The following is a 6,000-nucleotide window of genomic DNA, read 5'->3' as shown; positions in this document are numbered from 1 at the left end:
CCCCGTGTCTGCGTGGGTCTCACCCCCCACAACCCAAAAGGTGTGCAGGGTGGGTGGATTGACCACGTTAAACTGCCCCTTCATTGGTAAAACAAATTAATTGGGTACTTTAAATTTTTGTTTTTTGAAACTCCACAGAGTCACCCAAGGTCAGAATCGAACCCAGACCCCTGGCGCTGTGAGGCAGCAGTGTGAACCACTGTGCCACTCAACCCTAGAATTAACTTCTGGTTAAAAGGGGGAATATAGTTTTTCATTTGCTGGCAAGGTCGAAACGAAATTACAAATTTTTTTAAATTACAAAATAGTTCTAGGGGAAATTAGCAGAAGAAACATGTCAAAGTTGGTCTGAACTTCTTGCTGTTGGCCAGAAGGCGAAAGGTATGTTGGCAGGAGGATTGGAGTTCACAGGTCGGGATAGATCATAGAATAGAATTTACAAACAAAGAACAAAGAAATGTACAGCACAGGAACAGGCCCTTCGGCCCTCCAAGCCCGTGCCGACCATGCTGCCCGACTAAACTACAATCTTCTACACTTCCTGGGTCCGTATCCTTCTATTCCCATCCTATTCATATATTTGTCAAGATGCCCCTTAAATGTCCCTATCGTCCCTGCTTCCACTACCTCCTCCGGTAGCGAGTTCCAGGCACCCACTACCCTCTGCGTAAAAAACTTGCCTCGTACTCGAAACCTTGCCCCTCTCACCTTAAACCTGTGCCCCCTAGTAATTGACCCCTCTACCCTGGGGAAAAGCCTCTGACTATCCACTCTGTCTATGCCCCTCATAATTTTGTATACCTCTATCAGGTCTCCCCTCAACCTCCTTCGTTCCAGTGAGAACAAACCGAGTTTATTCAACCGCTCCTCATAGCTAATGCCCTCCATACCAGGCAACATTCTGGTAAATCTCTTCTGCACCCTCTCTAAAGCCTCCACATCCTTCTGGTAGTGTGGCGACCAGAATTGAACACTATACTCCAAGTGTGGCCTAACTAAGGTTCTATACAGCTGCAACATGACTTGCCAATTCTTATACTCAATGCCCCGGCCAATGAAGGCAAGCATGCCGTATGCCTTCTTGACTACCTTCTCCACCTGTGTTGCCCCTTTCAATGACCTGTGGACCTGTACTCCTAGATCTCTTTGACTTTCAATACTCTTGAGGGTTCTACCATTCACTGTGCAATTTACAGTGCAAAAGGAGGCCATTCTGCACCGGCTCTTGGAAAGAGCACCCTACCCAAGGTCCACACCTCCACCCTATCCCCATAACCCAGCAACCCCACCCAACACAAAGGAAAATTTTGGACACTAAGGGCCATTAATCACGGCCAATCCACCTAACCCGCACATCTTTGGACTGTGGGAGAAAACCGGAGCACCCGGAGGAAACCCACGCACACACGGGGAGGATGTGCAGACTCCGCACAGACAGTGACCCAAGCCGGGAATCGAACCTGGGACCCTGGAGCTGTGAAGCAATCGTGTCTTGCTGTAGTGATACAGGGCCTCTGTGAGACCACACCTGGAGTATAGCAGGCAGCATTGGTCCCCCCCCCCCCCCCCCCCCCAAGGGAGGATATACTTGCCAGAGTGGGGGTACAGCGGAGGATCGCTAGGCCGACGGTCAGGTTGGTGGGATCGTCCTATGAGGAGAGATTGGTTCCGGCTGGATCTGTATTCACTGGAGTTCAGAAGCATGAGAGGAGTTCTGACAGGGCTGGGCTACACTGGGTATCAGGGTGGGGAGTCTCGAAACAGGGACACTGATGTGTCTAAAGATGGGGAGGTTAGGTGAATTGGCCATGCTAAATTGTCCCTTAATGTCCAAAGATGTGCAGGTTAGGTGGATTGGCTGTGCTAAATTGTCCCTTAGTGCCCAAAGATGTGCAGGTTAGGTGGATTGGCCGTGCTAAATTGTCCCTTAGTGTCCAAAGATGTGCAGGTTAGGTGGATTGGCCGTGCTAAATTGTCCCTTAGTGTCCAAAGATGTGCAGGTTAGGTGGATTGGCTGTGCTAAATTGTCCCTTAGTGCCCAAAGATGTGCAGGTTAGGTGGATTGGCCGTGCTAAATTGTCCCTTAGTGTCCAAAGATGTGCGGGTTAGGTGGATTGGCCGTGCTAAATTGTCCCTTAGTGTCCAAAGATGTCCAGGTTAGGTGGATTGGCTGTGCTAAATTGTCCCTTAGTGCCCAAAGATGTGCAGGTTAGGTGGATTGGCCGTGCTAAATTGTCCCTTAGTGTCCAAAGATGTGCAGGTTAGGTGGATTGGCCGTGCTAAATTGTCCCTTAGTGTCCAAAGATGTGCAGGTTAGGTGGATTGGCTGTGCTAAATTGTCCCTTAGTGCCCAAAGATGTGCAGGTTAGGTGGATTGGCCGTGCTAAATTGTCCCTTAGTGTCCAAAGATGTGCGGGTTAGGTGGATTGGCCGTGCTAAATTGTCCCTTAGTGTCCAAAGATGTCCAGGTTAGGTGGATTGGCTGTGCTAAATTGTCCCTTAGTGCCCAAAGATGTGCAGGTTAGGTGGATTGGCCGTGCTAAATTGTCCCTTAGTGTCCAAAGATGTGCAGGTTAGGTGGATTGGCTGTGCTAAATTGTCCCTTAGTGCCCAAAGATGTGCAGGTTAGGTGGATTGGCCGTGCTAAATTGTCCCTTAGTGTCCAAAGATGTGCGGGTTAGGTGGATTGGCCGTGCTAAATTGTCCCTTAGTGTCCAAAGATGTCCAGGTTAGGTGGATTGGCCGCACTAAATTGTCCCTTAGTGTCCAAAGATGTGCAGGTTAGGTGGATTGGCCGTGCTAAATTGTCCCTTAGTGTCCAAAGATGTGCAGGTTAGGTGGATTGGCCGTGCTAAATTGCCCCTTAGTGTCCAAAGATGTGCTGGTTAGGTGGATTGGCCGCGCTAAATTGTCCCTTAGTGTCCAAAGATGTGCAGGTTAGGTGGATTGGCCGTGCTAAATTGCCCCTTAGTGTCCAAAGATGTGCTGGTTAGGTGGATTGGCCGTGCTAAATTGTCCCTCAGTGTCCAAAGATGTGCAGATTAGGTGGATTGGCCGTGCTAAGTGAAATGAAATGAAAATCGCTTATTGTCACAAGTAGGCTTCAAATGAAGTTACTGTGAAAAGCCCCTAGTCGCCACATTCCAGCACCTGTTCGGGCAGGCTGGTACGGGAATTGAACCGTGCTGCTGGCCTGCCTTGGTCTGCTTTCAAAGCCAAATTGCCCCTTAGTGTCCAAAGATGTGCAGGTTAGGTGGATTGGCCGTGCTAAATTGTCCCTTAGTGTCCAAAGATGTGCAGGTTAGGTGGATTGGCCGTGCTAAATTGTCCCTTAGTGTCCAAAGATGTGCAGGTTAGGTGGATTGGCCGTGCTAAATTGTCCCTTAGTGTCCAAAGATGTGCAGGTTAGGTGGATTGGCCGTGCTAAGTTGCCCCTTAGTGTCCAAAGATGTGCAGGTTAGGTGGATTGGCCGTGCTAAATTGTCCCTCAGTGTCCAAAGATGTGCAGGTTAGGTGGATTGGCCGTGCTAAATTGCCCCTTAGTGTCCAAAGATGTGCAGGTTAGGTGGATTGGCCGTGCTAAATTGTCCCTCAGTGTCCAAAGATGTGCAGGTTAGGTGGATTGGCCGTGCTAAATTGCCCCTTAGTGTCCAAAGATGTGCAGGTTAGGTGGATTGGCCGTGCTAAATTGTCCCTCAGTGTCCAAAGATGTGCAGGTTAGGTGGATTGGCCGTGCTAAATTGCCCCTTAGTGTCCAAAGATGTGCAGGTTAGGTGGATTGGCCGTGCTAAATTGTCCCTCAGTGTCCAAAGATGTGCAGGTTAGGTGGATTGGCCGTGCTAAATTGCCCCTTAGTGTCCAAAGATGTGCAGGTTAGGTGGATTGGCCGTGCTAAATTGTCCCTCAGTGTCCAAAGATGTGCAGGTTAGGTGGATTGGCCGTGCTAAATTGCCCCTTAGTGTCCAAAGATGTGCAGGTTAGGTGGATTGGCCGTGCTAAATTGCCCCTTAGTGTCCAAAGATGTGCAGGTTAGGTGGATTGGCCGTGCTAAATTGTCCCTCAGTGTCCAAAGATGTGCAGGTTAGGTGGATTGGCCGTGCTAAATTGTCCCTTAGTGTCCAAAGATGTGCAGGTTAGGTGGATTGGCTGTGCTAAATTGTCCCTTAGTGTCCAAAGATGTGCAGGTTAGGTGGATTGGCCGTGCTAAATTGTCCCTTAGTGTCCAAAGATGTGCAGGTTAGGTGGATTGGCCGTGTTAAATTGTCCCTTAGTGTCCAAAGATGTGCAGGTTAGGTGGATTGGGCGTGCTAAATTGTCCCTTAGTGTCCAAAGATGTGCAGGTTAGGTGGATTGGCCGTGCTAAATTGTCCCTTAGTGTCCAAAGATGTGCAGGTTAGGTGGATTGGCCGTGCTGAAGTGCCCCTTAGTGTGAGGCAGCATTGCTAACCACTGCACCACCGTGCCTCCCTATTTTAAATTTCAATGGCATCGCGGGGCATGGGGGTAAGTGAGGGTCTGGCACTGAGGTGGAGGGTCAACCACGATCATTTTGAATGGCGGAGCAGACTCGAGGGGCAGAATGGGCCTCCTCCTGCTGGTTTCTACTTGGCTCCTGACGCTCAACGTTTTCCAGTCACCTGTAGCCACCTGGGGTGGCCACTTCCCGACTTAAAATGGAGATCCGCAAAGAATGCTGGGAAATTCAGTCAAGCCAGGAAAAACTAGCAGGTGCAAAGTTTCCTGTGTGTTAGAACTTGCAGGAACACAGACAGCACTGAAACCAACAGCCATCTGCAGTAATGAGCGATCCCCGGGAACAATCGAAACATTGAAGGTGAATAAGGCCAAGCCAGACTCCTCGGCGCCAGCAGGAGCCAAGACAAAGGAAGGACAACGGACACTTAGGGACCACCCAACGATCAGGGTCACTCAGCAGCGAACCAACCCTTGAGAGTGACCTGCCTAGCTGCCACAACAACGAAGCAAGTCTCCAGTCAACGCTCACTACGAGATAGGTGCTCCTAGCTATCAGTCCATACCAGCTTTGAATCCTGCAGACTCAGAATCGAACAAAAGGCCATTTGTTCCCTTGACCTGGTGGGCCAGTTCCAAAGCTAAGTATAGGCCTTTTAGTGTTAGAGATAGTCCAGTAAGTAGAGTTTTATGCATGAGCAGTGATTGACTGTGTATAATAAATGTGTTTTGATTTGAATCTTACTAATTGGTGTGTTGAGTTATTGATCAGCACTTGAACATCATGGCGGTATCATAAAGATACCTGGCGACTCTAGAGCAAAGGTTATAGAAACAGAGCAAATTAAGTAAAGACACAACGAGCAACGAATTAAGAGCCAACCAAAGTTAGCAACATTTACTGGCGACTCTGGTGGGACACCTTTGCTCGAGAGTCGCCAGGTATCTTTATGATACCGCCACGAGATTCAAGTTCAAGTGCTGATCAATAACTCGACACACCAATTAGTAAGATTCAAATCGAAACACATTATACACAGTTAATCACTACTCATGCGTAAAACTCTACTTACTAGACTATCTCTAACACTAAAAGGCCTATACTTAGCTTCGAAACTGGCCCACCAGGTCAGGGGAACAAATGGCCCTTCGTTCGATTCTGAGTCTGCGGGATTCAAAGCTGGTATGGATTGGTAGCTAGGAGCGCCTATCTCGTAGCGAGCGCTGACTGGAGACTTACTTGGTTGATGCGGCAGCTTGGGCGGGTCGCTGTCAAGGGTTGTTTCGCGCTGCTGAGTGACCCTGCCAAGAAGGACGAATTGAACTTGGGGGCTTAACTTTATAGTCCCCAGGGGCTTTGCGCCGTTCGGGGCGGACCCCGTACCTGGTTCCAAGTGATTGGACTGCGTTCCGATCACTTGGATCGATTTCTCCAGTACTGGAGTTGTTCCCTGATCGCTGGGCGGTCCCTGAGTGTCCGTTGTCCTTCCTTTGTCTTGGCTCCTGCTGGCGCCGAGGAGTCTGGCT

At 49.4% G+C, this 6,000-nt stretch overlaps 1 protein-coding gene across 1 annotated transcript in view; it reads right to left on the bottom strand.

The window, feature by feature from the left end:
• LOC140402933 (ras-related protein Rab-13-like) overlaps positions 1-6,000 on the bottom strand; it is a 32,176-nt gene that overhangs the window by 21,429 nt on the left and 4,747 nt on the right. The window lies entirely within an intron of this gene.

Source organism: Scyliorhinus torazame, chromosome 26 (assembly GCF_047496885.1).
Source record: "Scyliorhinus torazame isolate Kashiwa2021f chromosome 26, sScyTor2.1, whole genome shotgun sequence".
NCBI classification, from domain to species: Eukaryota; Metazoa; Chordata; class Chondrichthyes; order Carcharhiniformes; family Scyliorhinidae; genus Scyliorhinus; species Scyliorhinus torazame.
Note: the sequence above shows the minus strand (reverse complement) of the source record. Positions and strands in the feature narration are given on the sequence as shown.